Below are 19,550 nucleotides of genomic sequence, written 5' to 3'. Positions count from 1 at the left end.
CTCTACCTGTTATTACAGAGGGCTTTTAACATGGGAATTCTTCCCAATGAGAAAGTAATTATAATCACAGACTGAAACATTTAATCGAACAACAATCACATTTTTATATATTTTTTATTACAAATATATGTTTCTCCCTTGGGTTTTGAAAGATGTTGCTGCATTCTCTTCAATAACAGAAAGGAATGAGCCATGACATTTTTTTTTAATGAAAATGCTGATCTGTTCTTTATCTTCACAGAGCTAAATGAAAAGTTTCAAAGACTGACTTGGTTGAATACATTTATCGTTTAAGCTTGTGGAATGCAGAGTTGTGAACAGTTTGATATCTTTCTTCATGTTTAGTTTGATTTTTTAAAAGCAGGGGAGAGCTCATCCCACTTAGTATTTCATCTTTTCCTGGGTCTTCACTAAACTGTGTTAGATGGTTTCATATGGTAAGAAAACTGGTGTTGAGCAGTGTAACATGTCTGCTAGGGATGTTTGTAATGATCCCCCCCCCTTTTTTTTTTGCCTGAATGGAAGCAGTGATTCCTGTGGTTTTTTTTCTTTTTCTTTTTCTCTTAAGGTTTTCCAGTCCATTCCTATTTTTTTTCTTTTTTCTTTTTTCTTTTTTTTTAATGGATGAAAATGTAGTAGAGGAACAACCCCTTCTTCCAGCTCTCTGTCACTGCACAAGAAAAATGCGGTTATTCTCTCTGTCTTAACCAGAAAGGTAAGCTTCCTCTCCCATCTTTCTCTCTTGATGAATGCACCTGGGAAGGATGATGGCGAGCAGAGGATGGAGTCAGTCCTCTGTATTAATGCCCCTCTCAGCCGAAGGCAGTGTACTCTTTGAGAACTGTGGCACCTCCAGTCACAGACTTTGCTTTGTGCCTCCCTAAGCCGTGACTCTGCAGGCAAAGGAGACAGTGGCAATGACATGTCATCTCAACAGTAATAATGGCATCAAATTTTTTGGACGGGACAACTCCTGCAAGATACTCATAGCTGGTTTAAGAATACTTAACTGCTTGGCAGTAGCAAATATTCTGCTGCTTGCAATTATCTAGTTGAATACATTAGTGCAATAGCAAATGCTCGGGGACCGATGTAAAGAGTGCTATTTAATTCCTATTATTAGTTGGCTTACTTGTTCTCAGAGAGTGGGTTTTCAGTAAACAAAACATTTACCATGATAATGATACAGCTGACACACTGTGCCAAATGACTGTTAAAAATAGTTTGCTGTTTGGAAAATAGCCATTTCTAAGTTGCAAAACAATACTGCTTTTTTTGCTGATACCCAAAGTACTTGAGATTGTCTGGATTCTGTTCAAATATATGCTTTCCTAGCCAATTATCAAATATTAACTGGGAAGGTGAAAAAGGGTTCTGTTTTGTACCTTCAAAGCTTTCACACAAACAGGAGTGAGCTATGGATTTAGAAGCCTCAAAGAAGTTTTCAAAAATAACCAGTAAAGTCAGTGCAATGGAGAAAAAAATCCCTCTTGTAAGTTCACAATATTTCTCCTCTTTATTCCAATGTATTTCTACTTAGAACCAATTTTATTTTATTTTATTTTATTTTATTTTATTTTATTTTATTTTATTTTATTTTTTAACATAGTAAAGCTGTTTCTAAATCAGTTTAGGTTATTTGTGACAACTTGTGACACCTTTAAACATGAATGTTTTAATATCTCTTTTTATGTCTCCAAACTTTCTCCTTAAACATTTTCATGTAAATAAGCCTTTGCTTTACGCTATGCTGCTTTACCTCTCAACTTCCAAATACCACTCCATTCAATTTCAAGGAGACCTTCCACTAAAGTGGTTTCACCAGTATATTGTGAAAGATTTATAAGCTTGCAAAATTCACAGAAAAACCTGATTTTTCACTTCTAGCAGCTTTATCTCACCGTAAGTGATTTCAAGTCTTGCCTCTATGTTGACCATATAATGATAAACGTTTTTCTTCACTTTTATTCTTCTCTAACATAAAATTTTGCAGTAGTGGGTTTTATTATTTGTGTATGTTGTCAGGGCAGCTTTTCTGTTAGATGTGGTTGGAAGAAAATAGAATGAGATTCCGCCAGTTTGGGTCCCCTGATAACCATTTAATGAATACTGTATTTTGAGTCAATGATGCAAAGATACAATATGCTGGTTCTTTAATAGGCAAGCAGAAAGTTGTCTGTTGAAGTTTTGGGTTTTTTTTTCCTTTAATGGAAAACAAAAGCAATATAAGCATATATACAAAGTAGCTCTGTAACCACTCTTTACCCTTATTTACTGAATAATGGGAGATCATAACTCCTCCACCTTCAGGTTTTCAAGTTAAACTCTTTCTCTCTCTCTCTCTCTCTCTCTCTCTCTCTCTCTCTCTCTTTTTTAATATATATCCTCTTAATCTCCAGTTATGGTATTTTACAATTCCCAATTAACTTAATTGCTGCCAGATAGAATGAAGAAAGCTTGCTGATTTGTCTGCTTTCTGATTCACTCCTGCAGATAATTCACATAAGTTCTCGAAGAATGGAAAGTTGATACCACAGGCAGGCTTTGGTAAGACTCTGAACAGTTCCTTGTAGCATCCAGTTCTAATGGCCTCACCTAATGTTCAGGCAACCAGACCATACGATCAGTCTACACATATGCAGAAAAATACTAGATATATTTCACTTAAATTTCCATTGCAAGGCAGTACTTACATGCATACCGGTGTGAGATAGCTGTGTCATCCCTTCTGCCTCTCCAATTCTGTAAGAACAAGTCAGTGTGCTTTATTACAGTTCCAGGTAACCAGTCTAGAGGTGTCTCCATCTTTGTTACTTTATAGTCAACATTAATGACAAGCTTCATGGTCAACTTATCAAAGAAACACAGTATCACAGAATCATAGAATGGCTTAGATTGGAAAGACCTGAAGGATCATCTAGCTCCAGTCCCTTGCCATGGACAAGGATGCCACTCAAACAAAATTAGGCTACCCAGAGCCCCATCCAACCTGGCCTTGAACACCTCCAGGGATGGGGCTTCCATAGCTTCTCTGGGCAGCCTGTGCTAGTTTAAAGCCACCCTTGCCCTGTCACTGTCTGCCCATGGAAAAAGTTGGTCTCCCTCCTGCTAAATATCTCCATTTAAGTATTGGAAGGCTGTAGTGAGATCTCTCCAGAGCTTTCTCTTCTCCAAGCTGAACAAGCACAACTTCCAAAACCTTTCGTCATAGGAGAGGTGCTCCAGCCCTTTGATCATCTTTGGGACCCTCTTCTGGACCTGCTCCAACAGCTCTGCACCTTTCCTGTGCTGGGAGTCCCAGAACTGGATGCAGAACTCCAGATGAGGCCTCACAAGGGCAGAGTAGACAGGGACAATCCCCTCCGTCTCCCTGCTGGCCATTCCTCTTTCGATTTAGCCCAGGATACCATCGGCTTTCTGGACTGCAAGTGCAGTGCTGGCTCATATCCAGCTTTTTATCCATTAGGACCAGGTCCTTCTCTGCAGGTCTGCTTTCATGAAATTCTTAACCCAGTCTGTACACAGATCTGAGACTGCCCTGAACCAACTGTAACACCTTGCACTTGACCTTGTTGAACTTCATTAGGTTCTCATGGGCCCACTTTTCAAGCCTGTCCTGTTCTCTCTGAATGGCATCCTTGCCTTCTGTTGTGTCAGCTACACCATTCAGCTTAGTGTCATTAGCAAATCTGCTGAGGGTACACCAATTCTTTGTCTTTAGCCTTCAAATATATTTTTCTTCAATTTAGAAATAAATATATGGTGCAAGACCATGTCAAAGGCCCTGCTCAAGTCCAGGTATATGACTTCCATTACTCTTTGTCCATTGATGACATCACTTATAGAAGGCCATTAGATTGGTCAGGCATGAAGTGCCCTTGGTGAGACACTGTGACTGCCTTGGATCATCTCCTTGTCTCACATGTGCTTTAACATAAGTTCCAGGAGGATCTGCTTCACGATCTTCCTAGGCACAGATGCGAGGCTCACTGGTCTGTAGCTTATCGGGTTTTCCTTTCTCCCTTTCTTGAAAGTGGGAGTGATGTTTCCCTTTTCCCAGTCAGCAGGAACTTCACAGACACTATTTGACAGCCACGACTTTTCAGATATGATGTACAGTGCATTGACAACCACACCAGCCTGTTACTTCAGGACCCTAGGACACATGTTCTGCAGCCCCATGGACTTGTACAAATTCAGCCTCATGAAGCAGTCTCAGACCTGCTCTTATATGATTCCCTACACACTTAGCTGGTTTGCTATAGAAGACTCCCAGATAGCGTATCCATTCAAGATACTGTCCATCAATGTGCCTTTTCTTAAACAATCTGTCTTTGAACTATACATTCTGACATATTATTGTTCCAATACAAGTTGATATTCTTTTAAGGTGTGGTTACATTATTAGGTTTTCCAAATGTGGTTCCACAGGACCCTAAAACATTCTTGTTCATGGGTACATAATTCTTTCAGGTCTCTCAGACTTTCTAGCCCCGGAAAATGAAATTATATAACAGAGGTAAGAGATTGTCTTCTGATATAACTATGTTGTATTTTATAGATATGTTTATAGAGTTATTATATATAGAATACCTTTCTAAGTACTTGTTATTCATGTATTAGTAGACAGCTGGTGATGGCAACATTATCACTAGTTACTGAATTTCCTTACTGAAATTCATCTGACTTCCTTCAGAGTACAGAACCCTTGTCTAGGCTTCCTGCCTATTCTGTTGTGCTTGGTTACAACAATTGTCTCCAAGCACACGTACAGAACTACCAATGGAGTAAAGGAAATTATCAAATCGCATGGCTTTACACAGGGTTTATGATTTCCCAAGTTATTTACAGTTTTGTTTTGTTTTGTTTTGTTTTGTTTTGTGTTTTTTTTTTTTTTTTTTTGTAGTATTGTCTCTAAATAACTCCAAAGGAAGACCTTGAAGAAGTTAAAGTGCCTTTAGATTGGACAGCTTCAGACAGTTTTATGTAAAATGGCTCTTCACTGTGAACATAGCCATGCTGCAGACTGGGGAAAAGCTGCCCAGGCAATCAGATTATGGTGACTTACAGTTAGTAACATACGAAGAACAATTTCATTGCAATGATTCAGCATAAAAAGTCTAGTTAATCTACCTTAGTTGTGTGGTAAGGCACTAATCCAAAGTAGTACTTCTGCCAGAATCCGACCTTGTGCCAGTGACAGATGCTGGCAAATGCATATGCTTAATAGGGCCATACTAAATATATAAGTAGCATATTTTTCTCTCAAAGTGCTATTACATTTATTTTAAGCTTTCAACTAGTATTTCTACTGTCAAGCACTAAATTATCTTTCTGCTATAAATTAACAAAGCTTCAATACTCGATGCCATGGGCATATCATGATGTATCTACACTCACAGATCAGCGTGGCAGTGAATGATGACTGCTTTGCAAAGAAGAATGCCAAATTGATTACATATTGCAGTAGTTGGAATATAAAACATCATAGTAAAAAGACATAACACTTACTGTTGTTTTGCCCTGGGAGAATATTGTTTTTGCAAGTGAGGTAAAGGGGATTCTGATGGCATGAATGGCTCTGCAGATGATATGAACTCAGCAGAACACTAAGCCAAATTCTGTCCTTGTCTATCCAGAAATCAACTATGTTTGCAGTTTACTGCATTTGCCTTGTTCTAAAATTGCACTTCCTTCCATACAAAAGGCGGTACATTTGGTTGAGTATATGTGTTGATATGCTGTGATGAATAAGGGACTTTTTCCATCTACATACAGAGAATAGAACTCTTAAAGCCTAATCAAGCATTTAAGGACCTTAGCCATATTTGTGCTTTGCTAGCTCAGATTAGCCCACACATTTTCACATTGAGCAAACTCCAGATAACACATCAGAATCAGAAGCTACATCTCACTTTGATGATATACAAGGATTGGACTGGGATGGCTCTTTGCCTTCATGACAGCAAGGAGATTTTGCATTTTATGATGTCCTTTGTGCTTTTCAGCCTTTGTTACATAAGTTCTAAGCTTTGGAGCTGGGAAAATACGTGTTGTCCAGAATCACTCCGGGTATGGAAGAGGAAAAACTGTTTTAAAATTAGTCATTTCTTTTCTCTCTTTTGGAATATTCTCAAAAAATCTAGCAAATTCCATCAGTTCCACATGTACAGTGTCCCAGAGTCCTGAAATCATGTGTTATCAAGTAGGTATCCATTCTGTTGTATGGTGCAGTTGAGAGATCCATCAGTGAAATATGAAATACTACAGATCATTTTCATAATGTGATATCAGTTGAGAAAAGGATGATACTAATATAAGAAAGGAGTTTTCTGTTGAAATAGGAAATGTCTTCATTTCCCTTTTTAACTGATTTCAATATTTTTTTTTTTTTAACAGCAGAAAAAAAAATGGAAGGAAAAATATTTTTTATAAGTCAACTTTAGTGTGAATTTAGAGATATTCATACTAGTTAATAGGAAATGCAAAGTACAGATGAATGGCAAATTAACAGCAAATCACAAGAGTAGGCCCACATTACATGGTTTATGAAAATTATATGATACAACGAAGAATCCATATCTGATTAAGTGGACCTGATTTCCATTTATACAAGCATTCTACTTTACACAATTCTAGGTGTTTTTGGAGATCCTCCTGAGAGAAGATTGCTTCCCATTGAAGTTCAGTGGAGTGCTTTGTAATGATCAGGGCCACAAAGAGCAGCTCCACCATTCATTTTGGCTCTTTTCCATGTTCAAAAGATGATCTCTGTGGAAATACCGGAGATGGTAGTATGGTGAATAGCTGTTCCCACATCAGTCCTCGTTTCAGGTTAAATCTTCCATTTGGAGAGATAACATGGACCTTTGCTACCAAAGTTTTCCACAACTCTTGCTAAATGCTTGTGGCAGCAACATGAATTTGTATGCAGACTCCTACTCCTGGCCCATACAAAAACCCTATTTGTAAGACATTTTGTAATAAAAAGATATAAATGTAGGCCTGGATGCAGTTTAACCAAAAGATGGTGCTGATGTATCTGTGGCATTGGTTAGCTGAAGCTGAGTAGGGAAAACATAAAATTTGCAATGATGTAAATATGCTGTGTAGAGACATACATTTTAAACAATGAATGAGTATTTATATCTACTTTATGACATAGTGATTGTAAACAATTTAATTTTTACAGATAACATTCAGCTTCTATAAATGGTTTATTAGATATTAGCAGCTTTGTGGTAACCTTCAAAGTTAAACAGGATAAATGAAAATACACTTGCATGGTAACCTTTAAATTCTGCAATTATGTTACGATTCCGATGACTGGCTTCTAGTCTCATAAAACAGCAATTGAAACAGCACAGAAAATGCCAGAAAGATCTAAGTAGGATAAAGAGACAAACTGTACCAATCATATTTGCAAGTTTACTCCAGTTTATTTTATGTTAGATTTAGTCTCTAAAATCTTGATTTTATTTATTTATTTATTTATTTTGTCAACCAAGTGACTACGATTAAATATTGGCAGATGTATTTTATTGGTGACAGCCCTGAAAGTTTGGCTAGGCAGTGACAGCAACAGAAATCAAGTAATAAAACCATGAGGGTTTCCAGTGTTATTAATAAAGAAATCCAAATGAATTATTTCTGCAGGTCTCCAGGTCATTCAGTGGTGGGGTTATTTCCTTGTCTCCTTCCCTAGCATATTTATGCCATAATATTTGAGTGTTCAAAACTGGTGAGGTGGGAATACATGTGTTGAATGGTGTGTCCAAGGAAAGGGAGAAGAAGGGCTGCACTTTCTAACAAAGGAGGATTTTTGGTGAGAATGCTATACTGCATGGGTATCTCACTTCGTCCTTGGCTTTAGGTGCAACATAGCCTTTGAAATTCTACTAAGCTACAGACTTCTACAAGCTAAAAGTTTACCCATGATATTAAAGTACATAACAGTTGCTTGTTGGCAGAGACTTGCAGGCTTTCAAAATTACTATGGATTTGAGTTTTTCCTGTGTCCTCTAAGAATTCTACTGTCAAAAATGAGTGAAGAAAGTGTCAAAATAACTTTTTCACTTCAGCGCTTTTTAATCTCCCCTCTACAAACAGCTGAGCTATACCTGTCAAAGAGCACATCCCTCAAGCTCATGAAATACTTCTCCAAGCATACATTTTGCTATTTAATTTTAGCCCAGTGCATTAAAAATAAAGCAATTTAAACAATTATCTTAGAGAAATACTCTCCCCCTTTCATGCAATGCAGTGAAGTTCCTTATTTCTCTCCCCAGTTTTTAAATGATCAGAATGTAGTGTAGAGTCTCAGTGCTTACAAAAAGAAACAAACACGCAAACAAGCAGATCATCTATGAATATTTTTCCAGATTCTTTTATCTACCAGCTTTTTAGGGGGCAGTCCTTCTTCCTGACTGCATGGGCAGTACCTTCCATACCTGTAGACTATCACAAATTGTGCCATGAGTCATTTGATTTTGATGTTGATTTTCAAGTTAATGGCTTAAACAGGAGGAGGTGACTTTTTGACCTTCTTCTCAATGTGGGATCATCTGTAGTGCAGCTCTCCATCGTGAGAAGTCTGTGTGTTGGAGATATTGTTCTCTACCTGCAGGAGGTTGGGATGGAGAGTGCGAAAGGTGGTAACCCCACTGGCACAGCTGGGTCTGGCAGGGGCTACATATTTAAGGATGTGCTGAGATAGGGTTGTGTTATTTTATTTTTTTTCAATGCAGGGCTGAGTTGAGAGATGAACTCCTTGCAGCTGGGATGGATTTTTAAGCATCCCTTTTCTTTTATAAGTCCAATGTTTAATTTTGATAGCAAGCCTATTTCTTCCAAAGGGCAAATAAAAGAAATCCAGCCGTGTTTTTCATTTTTTTTATTTTTTTTTTATAATATGTATATAATATCACACTGCTTACTAAATAGTGTCAGCAGCTTCTTGGATTTGGTTATTGTACTTTCATTTAAAAAGAGGGAGAATAGACTTTATATAGACAGTTCCATGCACTCCTGGCCTCTTGCTCTCAGCAGGTAGCTAACCCCTGGACTTGGTCACAGGCAAATGAGAATAAGGAATTAGGAGCCATTTTTGAACATTTTGGCAGCATGACTCTGTTTTATTGATGGTCAGAAGAGATTTTGTTCTTTCTTACTTCCGCTCACTCAAAGCTTTAATTAATTGTTGCACTTCTGAAAGGAAAGAGCAGAAGGAAGTAAAATAGGTTTGAATATCTTAACTTTTAAGGCTGTGAAATGGTCAAATAACACAGGCTGAACTGTTTTGTAACAATACCTTGCAACTTTTCCAGATTCCTGACCTGCACTAACAGCAGGCATGCTGTGGATTTAGCAAAAGAGCTAACTGCTAAACCTGACCTAAATTCAAGTTCATCTCCTGTACCTGCGCTTTTCTACAAATCTGTGTGTTTCAGCCATGCTGACTAAATGCTTTCCCTTTTAGTCCAGCAGGTGAGAGCTTTACACCAACCTTCTCACTTTCTTTTGCAGGAGTGACTGTGACTGTTATTTCTTTATGTCTACTTTGCAAACATGTTAATCTTTAAATGTAATGTACAGTAGTAAATATACCTGAGAACGTTTATAAGATTGCATATCACTTTTTCTTTGTTGATGCCTTCAGTATCTATACCACCATAAGTGTTATTTAAAGAAGAAAGATTTTGTCTGGAACATGTGTTTGCCTTTCCTCATAATCCCTGATGGGAGTTGTTATCACAAATGGACAACAGAAAAAATATTAACTGTTGGAAAGGAAAACGTGGCTAAGGGAGGAGACTGCCAGAGGCTGAGGGCAGAACACTCTCATGGAAGCCAATGAAAGCTGAAATCTCGCGGAGCTTCCCAAGAGATGTTCGTGCAGGAAAGGATTCTCCTGGCCAGGAGACCTCATTTCTCCTAACCCAACCTGCCCCAAGGGCGAGGCTGCTGCAGGCTGCACGTAAAACATCTCCTTAGAACTGCACGTGTCATCTGCAAGCCAGTTCCTTTTATGTGGAAGAGGTATTTATATGGAAGAGGTATATACTTTGAATCTTATCTATCGCATGGTCTAAAACTACTCAGGAAGACATTTTCCTGCTCATAAAGGATCGAAAATTTTCCATCTGGCTTTTCATAGACCAAGTCAAATGCTTCTAACAGAAAATGAGTATCAAGTCTTAAACAGTTTTGAAATTGAAAGTACTGCTTTTTCAAAATATATATATACATATCTATGGCAGTTCCTTGGGATAAAGTAACTATAAGTCAAAAACACGTATGGCCAGAAATGGCATGTAGCATTTTGATTTGGAGATATTTCCAACAGCTGTAAAATGAAAGCAGAGAGACTCTTTATTCAAATTATGGCTGAATGATGATATTCCTGTAATTCCACCTTAGGACTTTTGCCCACTTCATTTAAGTATTTTTACAGAATTTTTTAAAAAGTCTAATCATCTGCATAAGTTGACTTTTATTTTTATTTTTTATTACTGTGGATTGCTGGCAAATTTCTCATTGATGCCCTTAAGCTTTTTTCATCAGAATATTGGAATTTGTGTGAGCTTATGTTGCATTATAACTATCTCATTTCATCACAATTTATGAGGGCGGATTGAACTGCTTTTTCCCCTCTGTGCTGCAGCTCTCTTGTCTGCATCCTGTTCCTCTGCAGACTGATGTGCAACAAGAGCACACACTTAGTTTCCTCTGCCCAAATGTGAAGGAATACCAGAAAAACCATGTGGGGAGTGAAGAGTGTATGTGCACAGAGAGCCATTTACGCAGGCTTATAAGCATCAATGATTTACAAAATAAAAATTGTGATAGTTTGCAACAGTAGACTTTTTAAGAGAATCAACAACTTCCAGATGATTGCAACTGCAAAATAGCAGTGTTTGGGTTCCCAACTGTTTTAGTTAATCCTTAAAAGCAAAAGGAGATGCACCTCTCCTCCAATAGCACAACAACTAGAGAGTGAGGAAGAAACAGTAGATGTAACAGCAGTATGAGTTCCAGAAAAGTCTGGGGAAGAAACACGTGCCAGGCTGAGATAGTGTTTTTGGAACAGTAGTGTGAGCAGAGGACTGCACTGCAGGTTGCTGAACACAGCGCACAAGGCATGCGCAGAACAGCTTGTTTTCTAGCTGCAACCCGTTAGGGAATTAAGCAAAACAACAACAACAAAAAGTTAACTTGCAGTGCCCATCATTGAAAGTGGCTACAATTTATGGAATTACAGGGCAGAAACCAAAGTGTTGTTTTTGTGGAAATCATTTTAGATGCTGTCTTTTGTACTGAATTTATTAACAGCAGCTTCTTAAAAAGAGATGCAACAATACCATTGCCATTCAGATGGATGTTGTACAGTGTGGTGGGGTCAGAACTCTTTCCCTTCCTCATCACCCCTTCACTGATGAGCTGGTCCACCTCTCACACTATTCCAGCCTGTACCTGTTGTTCTGGTGGTGCTGCAGTTCCATGCTTGCACACAGGGCTGTATTTCCTCCTCGTGCTTCCTTGGCTGTGTGTACAATTGGGCTGAGTGGCCCTTTGCCCTCCTGTATGATTCTTCAGGTCTCCCTTGCTCCTGTTCCTCTGATCTCTTTGCAGTAGACATGCAAGTAATTCAGTTGCAAGCCCGCTCTGTAATGCAATAGACAGCATCAGTTTCTGTGCTTGTGAGGGATGGGCAATCCATAACATGGTGTAGTTATTAGCTCCTGCTTTCAGTCAAGATTTAAAATGAAAGAACAATTAACATTTATGAAGTTATTGTCTTTAATGAAAACATATTGGAAAGGAAAAACAATAAAGGAGCTGAAAGGAAAATAATTTCTTGGTACTATGACAATTGATGATGTAACTAGGTAAAATCATGGTTGGAGGGCTGAAACTCTAGAATTTTACTGTTCGCTCTGCTTTCACCGAGTGCCATAAATGATTCTTTCCACATGCTTGACCTTTTTTTGTAATCAGACAGTGTCAGATTGTTACTTGCATGTAGCTTCATTGGCAAATGCAAGAGCCAAGTTTGGTGTGCTGGTGCTGATAAAGCACAGCTGAGGCATGGGAGGCTTTGCTGCCCTACTCAGGTTTGATGCTTACATGAAATATTGGCTAAGTTCTGAGCAGCTTCAATGCTAGAATCCATCTGCAACCAGGTTACTTCCAATTACAGAATATTGAAAGCTTTGAATTCTTATATTTTTGCTCCAGACTAGTTATTAACATTGGTATGATACTGCGATAAAACCACATTTTTAATCTTGCAGTACTTAAGGTACATAAGCATCACCGCTGTTAGAGATTTACTGGCTTCCCACTGCTCAAGCTCACTTTGTCAGCAATAAAGGAAAGTCAGCTATGGGTTCACAGGCAAATTGGAGAGAACAGGAAGAAGCAATTGTAATACAAAGCCAGTAGGCAGAAATTACAGAGTAAGGGGCAGATTATCTTCTTGTTTAATTAAAAAACAACAAAAAAAACCTATATCAAGTCCTGTCCCCCAAATCTCAATAAAGTGTCGGAATTACAGACACACTGCTAAAAGTCAAGAAATGGACAAGACCTATGTCTCTACCAGTTAAGCTAATCCTGGGTTCTTGTGAATGACTTTTAGCACTCAGTCATAATTCTTTTCCCCCAAGAAATACAGGAAGAGAGAGAGGACTTAAAATTCAGTGTATCAGTGTCTGGACACAGGAGAGGTGATCTGAGTTAGAGCTTCCTCTCCTCAGCAGTCTGGGTTACCTCGGGTTTTGGGTTATCCCAGCTTGTGCTCAATCAGCTGAAGTACATTATGTTTTTCACTTGCTCTAAAATATTTCTGCCGTTACATATTTTTGCTGCAGAAACCTCTGGTTAACATTTCTGAGGGTTTTTACAGAGCAGAACCTTCACAGCAAACTAAAATGTTGTTTGCTGTAGGCAACTGATAACATTCCACATTGATGAGGGCTCAGGGAACATCTCACTGTGCTGGATGCGCTGCTTCCCTTTCACCCTTTGACCTCTGTGAGCAAGGAGGGTACTACACCACTGGATAATTAGATATTTCACTCTCAACACATCACTATTAATGAACTGCTTTTTGCTAAATTACATCGTTCCACCACCTGTTTTTATTTTATTTTATTTTTTTGACAGCTAGTGCTGGAGTCAGATTCTTTATGAGTATAAATAGGCAATAAATCTGTTTTAATCACTCCAGTTTACCCCACAGGAGGGTGGTTTGACTTTGCAGCTTCTCTTTAGTGAGCCATAATTATGTTTAAACAGGTAACAATTTTCACTACACAAATCACCTGCTCTTGTCAGTCAGGTTTGTCTTTGACAAGTTCCCAGACCTCCAGCTCTTTCAAAAATGCTGCAATTATAAACATAACTTCATATGCAGTAGTTGATTTGACCTTTCTCTTGCTTGCATGGGAAGGATGTTTCCTACTAGACCATACAGACAGGATTGGAGAGTGGGGCACTACAGTCAAATAAAGGTCACTGTAAAGGATGTCAGAATGTTGCATTGAGAAATGTGGTGGTCTTCAAACACGACATCTCAACTCTTTTCTCTATGATGGTGTTTATACATTGTTCTCTGCCAATAGCCATCCCTTTCATGGACGGATTTCCATACCATGAGCGCATCTAGATGCACACTCCTGCACAAGCTGATGTCACTCTACTACAGATTTTCGGACTATACTGCCAAATACAGACATAACTTTTCCACTGAAAGAAGCAGATGACATAGGCCTACATTCTTCAGCTGATTTTGTAAGCCTTACTATGATGTTTTGTTTAGTCTTGAAGTAATGAACGTCATTTTATTACAACTGTTTTAATCGAAAGTTTCCTCAACAAGCTGCAGGCACTGGCAGTTAGATTGCTTGCTGCTGTTTCTGCAGGTGGTCTACCAGCTCCTTTCTTACTCTTAAATAGTGATTTAGATGTACCTCCAGCATGTCACTCTGTGATGCATGTGCAAATTACCCATGAGGAATTCACCTGGATTTTCAGCAGCCTCAGAGAGCACATTTATATGCTCATTTATCTGGCAGCACGTACCCAGAAAGATTGCTACTCAGCTAGAAATGTCATTCATGTCCCTCTGTGATAAAATTTAGATAAATAAAACTTGGAGAGGAAACCAAGAGGAAACAGAGATGAAAAACTGCTAGAAAATTTCTTTAGAAATGTGTAGAATAACATCAGAAACCAAAAGAGAGGAAGATTTTATGATGACCACAGCATGAGTCCAGCTTTTATCTTTACCAAGAGATGATAATACCCCATTGTCATTTCTTAGATGGAGTTTCTAAGCTGCCTCAGAAGGACTCCTACTGTCTATTACTCTAATTTCCGCGGTATATTGAAATTACACCAGGCTGCTACTTCAGCATGACAATTTTGCATATTCAACTCAAAAGCACTGTGGCTAGCACACACTTTGTAAGAAACAGTTCAAATCAAAATGGATGAGATGTACAAGAGGTGGGAAAATGGAGATTCTGTACTCCTCACTTTGGAGAGGAGGAAGGAGGCAGGAAGGGATTGAGTGCAAAATATTTCCTAAGTACAGTGTTTTTGTATGAGATCCACAGCCTTTGTTGTACACAGATTTAAATTAGGCAATTAGAGATTACTGTCAAAGGATGCTTCAGACACTGACAAAGCAGGACATTACTAAAATCGTTCAATAACAGCACATTCCTGGCTAGCAATCATTTTTTTTGCACAACATTAACTGTTAGTGCTATGCACACAAAGCCACTGTCTTCACAATTAATCTCTTAGCTGGATGTGACTACAAAGGAGAGGGGAGGCAGTGCTCCCTTGCACCAGTGGCAATGGTGCCTGTTGGTGCTGGTGGCTGAGGTTTAGACCAACAGGCCAGAGAGCTCATCCAAGAGGAAAGGCCAAGCTGCAGTGAGTTGTCTTTGTTCTCCCCTTTTCCTTGCTTACACCCAAAGTGTTTATGCTACATTTTTCCTCCCGCAAGGGAGAATGTGCTGCTGCTGCAGCTTATCTTGTTTTCTGCTGTCTTGTCAGTCATCCTAGTTTTGTGTTGAGCAGTTTGAATCCCCCCTGTGCACCTCTTGTCCTTTTCCCGACAAAGTTTGCATCTGCACACATCTCTTTACACTTTTCATGGTCACACTGCTCACATTCTTATGTTTTGTGCCTGGCTACATCTTCACAGTGTTACAAAATACATACCTACAACAGATCGCACTGTTTCAGCATGCTTATGTCTGCATTCCAGGCAAACTAATATTGATTAGATATGAACTGATATTAATTACATCCTGAGTCAAAAATGTATGATTTAGAGAGCTTCTAATTTGGCTACAGTTTCCTAGCATTGAGCTGGGAAGTACAGTGACAAAAATTATTACTCACAGAAAGAAAGCAGTTTGCTAACTAGTTGTCTCATATGTAACATAGATAATGCTTGCTCTCTGTACATGTAGACAAGTTCAATGTTAATTCATTTACATACATTAAGTTGGAATATTTATACTTGCTATCAAACTATTATTTGATTATTTATAATACTAAAAATTAACATATGCATTCAGGTGGACACGCGTTTTCAAATGGAATATACTCAGTGAGTGGCTCCTGAGCCCCCTGACATCCCACTGCTGTAAAAGAGTGCCAGCCTTTATCCGGACTTAAGTGATATTTTGTGTTGTTTTTCTATAAGAGCACTAGTACATTATGTTGCTATGGCTACTCCACCACAAAACCTTCTTACGAATGCATTAAATAGACTTTAAACTCTGTGTTTTTCCCATCTTATTTGAAATTCTATTTTATTTTTCTCTGGTGCAAGATATTCTTTGGAAAAGTTTTGTGTCAGGGCTTCAAGACCTGTTGGTGTAACTAGTTAAGGTTTTGCTGTTCAGTTGTCCACTTTGCCCCTGCAACGGATTTTATTAATTCTGTTATTGAGTAGCAGGAAGGCGTGAGCATTTGTGCTATCTGTTTCCACTCATCTTGTATTACCTATAGACTAAGCTGGTTCACTAAAGGGAAGATTAGTAATGACAACACGCCAGGCACATATACTTCCACAAATTTAGTAGACTTTAAACTTGCAAAGGAAAATATGTAACCCCACGCTCTACACTAGTCCTCCCTGAAAGCACTTTTGTCCCATTAATATCATAGACATTGAGTGTTCCTGCAAGTTTTTGCTGTATTAGTGCTGTGAGAGCAATGACCAGAAAACCAAGCATTTCCTTCCTACCCAATGAGAAGGTTATAACGATAAAACTGAAGCATCCATGAGTGCCACAATTTCCTTATACCCCTTGCTTTCTTTGTAGTCTCATAGTGGTGGAGATTTGATGTAGTTTCAATATCAGTAGGTCCTTAAGAAAACCAGTGTTTTGTGGAAGATCTCTCTCCTGACTTCCTTTGAAATAAGGGCTGTGATGATAATAATAATACCCATAATATTTTATTTCTGTTTCCTTTACTGATACTGTTTCCTGGTTAATTTTTTATCAGTGCTCAGGGCGAAAACAACAATACTGGTAAATCACATGCCATTTTCTTTGTTATGAGAGAGTTATGGAAACAGCAGGCTGCTGTGGAAACTGCTGGTCTGTAGAGAGAATCTCAGTGTACATCTGACCTTGAAAAACAGGCCTGTATTCAATTCAAAGGATGATCTTCCCCATCTCTCTCTGTGTGAGTTCTCCTCTCCCATCTTGCTGCATATCTGCTGAACAAGACAACTGCTCTGACCAACACCCTCAGATGTTGTTTGTTTTCCTCCTCCTCCTCTCCTGGCAGAGGGAAGGTTAATGAGCACCACTGCTAACCACAGGAATACTCACAAAGGGCAGAACCTCTCCCAAAGCTGTGGGAGATGCCTGTTGGGGTAGCAGTTCAGAGCCAAGCACCTCAGTGAAGTAGGCACTCCAAAACATTTCCAAAACAGGAAGGTGAACGTAGGCAGGCTGGTTTTAGGAACATGGACTTTCTTCCTGGTTCCCCAGAGTCCACCTGCACCCCAGCTTCAGCAGAGCTGTCCTGTCAGATTTGTTGAAACTGACAGCAGTAAGTGCTTCTTTAAAATTCCTTATTTCAACTCCAACTCCACACAGGAGTGTTTGGCTCTTATTTATTCCTTTTGGTAGTTTCTGCTAAATCTCTGGCTCCTGGTCCTGACTCAGTGCAGTCGCTTGTTTTCTTTTCACATTCTCTCTTCAAAGAAACTGCAAGCATCTACAGAGAGTTTTAAACCTGGCAATTGTAGAGTGCTGAGCTCCTTGTTTTTTTTTTTTACAGGCAGTGAAAGCTACTGTTGTTGTGTTAAAATCAAGGGGGATGTGAATACCTCCGGTTGGGTAAGTTATTCTTTGTGTCACTTTGTGGCTTTCTTCCTCAGTTTTATTTCTCTGAAACATATAAAACATGGAAAAAGAAAGATGGAAGGGAAAGTAGCACATCTCAGGTCACAGCAAACACTGTTGTTTATACTTAGTTTACACTGGGCAAGACAGTAAATGAATTCTAGCTCCTCGCATCAGGGAGAATTTAGAAGACGCTCTGAATCACTGAATATCTCCAAGGGGACACTTTGTGCAGGCTAACCATCTAACTTTTATCTTATTTTGAGCAAATGATTGAGAAAATAGTCTCTGTCTACAAGTGGGACATGATTAGGCAAATAAGCTTCATATGGAGAAGTAGAATAAGAGAAGAATGGCCTTGTTTCTGTGACTTGGAAGAAATGGTTTGTATTCTCATCTATCACAGACTTGTGTGACCATGCATGAGACACTACAGTACACTCCCTTGTTTTACTGTAGCTCCAAAGCACTCGTGAAACGTATTTTTTTAATCTTAGCTTCAGTTGAGGTACGTTGTGGTTTTCCAGAGCAGTCCATATGTGTGGTGCTGCTGTTCTTCTTGTCTCATTCATCCCCTAATATCAGAACCATGAGCCTTAGAGCACTCCATAGGACCAGCATGTTACCTTTGGTGGGAAGGTATGGATACAGTGTTTTGAGTGTGTTCCAGGTTCAAGAGACCAAAAGTTGCCAGTAGAATCCTGCAAACATGTAAGATTATACTTTTGGTTTTTACTTTTATTTTTAACCTTGTTCATAGAAACCAGACATAGGAAAGGAATACAAAACACAGGAAAAAAAAGACATGGGAAAATCTATGCCTTATCAAAATCTGTTTGGCATTTTAGAGTCAGTAATTTTTCCCAGAATTCTCTGTGTAATGGTCAGTTTTTCTGTTTACATATTTGTCTTCTGAAGTTGTACATAAATGATTCCTCCCCCTCCCCCCCTCCCCACATAGTGTGTAGACAGAGTAATCTTTCTCCTCTTTTTTTTTTTCTTGCTTTCAGACTTTTTTCAGTCTGACTTAGCTCATTCAATTTTCATTCTGCGACTCTGGGAACTTTCCTGAGACTAACAGAATTATAGAATGGTTTGGGTTGGAAGGGACTTTAAAGCCCACCCAGCCCTGCTGTGGGCTGGTTGCCACCCAGACTGAGTCAGGCTGCCCAGGAACACACCCAACCTGGCCTTGAGACCTCCAGGGATGGGGCATCTGCTGCTTCTCCAAGGCCTCACTGCCCTCTGAGTAGAGAATTTCTTCCTAACATCTGACCTAAATATTACCTCTTAATATAAATCCATTCCTTGTCCTATCACTATCAGGCTGTGTAAAATGTCAGTCTCTCTCCTGTTTATAAGCTCCCTGTAAGTATTGGAAGGCTGTAGTGAGATCTCCCCTGAGCCATCTCTTCTCCAAGCTGAACAAGCTCAGCTCCCTCAACCTTTTGTCATTGGAGAGGTGCTCTAGCCCTCTCAGCATCTTCATGGCCCTCCTCTGGACCTACTTCAACAGCTCCATGTCTTTCTTGTGCTGAGAGCTCCAGGCCTGCACACAGTACTGTAGGTGGGGCCTAATGAGGGCAGAGTAGAGGGGACTCCTCTCAATCCACTCTCTACCTGGCCTGTATTCATGCTAGGGATTGTCCTGACCTTGTACTCGGTCAAGTGCATGCATTCCATGAAGCTGTGCAAACCAATTTCATGGGGTTTGCTCAGATCCACCTCATGCCTGTCTAGGTCTCTCTGGATGGCAACCATTTCCCTTCAGCATGTCTACCACACCACTCAGCTTGATGTTGTCTGCAAACTTGCTGAGAGTGAGTTCAGTCTCACTGTCCATGTTGCTGACAGATATGTTAATACTTTAGAAAAAAAATGAATTACTAGCCTGTATGCCTCCTGTAGCCTTTTGTATTCCTTGCAAAACAATCTTGAGTTGTTTTTTAAAGGAGAAAGAAAAGATGCACATATGCCCTTGTTTTGGCTGCTGCATTTGGGTAGGTATGTACTTTATGAGAAAGATTACTTTCTATCTGCGACCAAGATGAACTTGCTAAAGGTAGCAAGGGTACTCTGAAGAATGAGCCTCTTCAAGAGAGCTGGATGACACTGTTTGCCCATGCTCAAATATTTGAGAGCAAGTTCAAATGTAGGAAGAAT

The 19,550-nt window shown here is 39.2% G+C and overlaps 2 long non-coding RNA genes across 2 annotated transcripts in view; one reads left to right on the top strand and one right to left on the bottom strand.

Annotated features, from left to right (window-relative positions):
- Positions 1-146: 146 nt before the first annotated feature.
- Positions 147-4,726, bottom strand: LOC121111392. Its single transcript, XR_005862077.1, has 3 exons — positions 4,594-4,726; positions 2,694-2,742; positions 147-893 (listed from the first exon to the last, which is right to left on the bottom strand). It is a non-coding gene; the product is annotated as an uncharacterized LOC121111392 (long non-coding RNA).
- LOC124418129 overlaps positions 1,382-19,550 on the top strand; it is a 36,358-nt gene continuing 18,189 nt past the window's right edge. The window contains exons 1-2 of the long non-coding RNA XR_006939956.1: positions 1,382-1,492; positions 17,323-17,381. This is a non-coding gene — a long non-coding RNA (uncharacterized LOC124418129). The remainder of the gene's footprint in view (positions 1,493-17,322; positions 17,382-19,550) is intronic.

Source organism: Gallus gallus, chromosome 8 (assembly GCF_016699485.2).
Source record: "Gallus gallus isolate bGalGal1 chromosome 8, bGalGal1.mat.broiler.GRCg7b, whole genome shotgun sequence".
Classification (NCBI taxonomy): domain Eukaryota; kingdom Metazoa; phylum Chordata; class Aves; order Galliformes; family Phasianidae; genus Gallus; species Gallus gallus.
Note: the sequence above shows the minus strand (reverse complement) of the source record. Positions and strands in the feature narration are given on the sequence as shown.